The following is a 1,848-nucleotide window of genomic DNA, read 5'->3' on the forward strand; positions in this document are numbered from 1 at the left end:
CCAGGATGACTCAATCCTTTGCAACCCTACTCAGGAGTAGTCCCACTTCAGTCAGTCATTCAATGAGACTCCCTCCTCCCCACCAGCCATGCTGGCTCCTCTTCCTGCCCTCCCTCAGCCAATGGAAATATACAAATGCCCAACCTTTGTCCAATGATCATCTGTTCCTTCCTTCCTATCAGAGATGGAAAAGGAGAGCCCAGTTCCCCCTTCCCACTCCTGCTAACATTAACCCTTCTCTGCCTCCCAGCTGGAACACCCTGCTGCTCGCCAATCAAAATGCATGAGGTTTTCCACGCTGCAAAAGCAATAAGCAAGCACCCCCAGATACAGGCAGACTCAAGTCAGCACGCCTGGGGACAAGTGCTGAGTTAGGGGGGCCCTGACTGAAGTCTTTTTCAGCCTTCCACATGCGTGACTCACAAGTCGCCCAGTCACCCAAAATCACATATTTTCATGACTCAGATCCGGGTCACTGACTCGTTCCCTACACTGGTTCCCTACACTGGTAAGTTCCCTACACTGGTTCCCTACACTGGTAAGCAAGCACATCCAGGCACAGGCAGACTTGAGTCAGCAGGCGTGGGGATGAGTGCTGAGTCAGGGGGCCCTGACTCAAGTCTTTTTCAGAGTTGTCCATGCACGCAACTCATGAGTCACTCAAGTCTTTCAGAGTTGTCCATGCGCAGGACTCACGAGTTGCCAAGTCAGTGAAAAACGTGCATTTTTGCGACTCCAGTCTGAGTCACAAAAACTGATTTGAGTTCCAAGCCTAGAATATGGAGCTAAGCATGCCACATTTTTTAAACTGGGTTTGGGATTGGAGTTCAAACCCCTATTGATTGATAGGCTAGAAATCAATGGGACAATCATAATTTTCCCCCCCTGTTTGTTAAACTGTGAAAGCCTGATGACTTATTGTGAATCTGTATAGGCACCCCTTTTGCCTCTTTTTTTCTTTTAAATATCTTTTCCCCTAAAGGAAGGACAAAAATTAACATTGCAAATGAAACTTCTCGCAGCCTTTTCAGTGTGTGGCCAGAGGGTATCTCCTGCCCCATTTGCTTCATGCTGCTCTACATACGCAAGGTTTATAATCCATACCCATACACAAGATTATAATCCAGAGAACCTTTTTACAATTCAGAGAGCCTTAAATTGTTCAGTTTCACCATGCCTTAGAGAGCACCTCGTCCTTGAACTCTGTCACAAGGTATCCCACTTTGGGAAGTGAAGCTAGGCCTACTATTCACTGTGCCAGGGTAGGCACAGCACAGTACACAGTGTGTATGGTTGGCAACCTTCAGTCTCGAAAGACTATAGTATAAGCCTACAGCACCCGGTATTCCCAGGCGGTCTCCCATCCAAGTACTAACCAGGCCTGACCCTGCTTAGCTTCCGAGATCAGACAAGATCAGGCATGTGCAGGGTAATTTGAAATGATGATGCATGCCTGAAAGGCAGAAAGGAAGAACAATGGGGTAAAAAACTGACTTCTACACATACAGCTGTGAACATGTGAGGAAGGGGCTGTGCCTGAATTTCCAGACAAAGCATTTATTTAGCAAGCAAAAGAAAAATCCCATAATGGACATTTGGATGCGGCAGAATTTTCTCAAGAAAGAGTTGCAGGATTTCATTGGCCATTTATTTACCCAATCTGTGCAAGAACATTCTTTTAATCCATTCTAATCCACTGTAAAACTTGCTTTTTAAAAAATACAGCTGACAGATATCTAGTATAATAATAATAACTAGGTATTTATTTAGTATTTATGTCATCAATGCACATAGTACCTTCTAAAATGACATAAGGCAAATTCTCATACCATCTACATGACATTATGC

The 1,848-nt window shown here is 44.9% G+C and overlaps 1 pseudogene; it reads right to left on the reverse strand.

Moving 5' to 3' along the window:
- Positions 1–1,327: 1,327 nt before the first annotated feature.
- On the reverse strand, positions 1,328–1,447 carry LOC136637345 (5S ribosomal RNA; annotated as a pseudogene).
- Between the last annotated feature and the right edge of the window lie 401 nt (positions 1,448–1,848).

This window comes from Tiliqua scincoides, chromosome 1 (genome assembly GCF_035046505.1).
Source record: "Tiliqua scincoides isolate rTilSci1 chromosome 1, rTilSci1.hap2, whole genome shotgun sequence".
Classification (NCBI taxonomy): Eukaryota; Metazoa; Chordata; class Lepidosauria; order Squamata; family Scincidae; genus Tiliqua; species Tiliqua scincoides.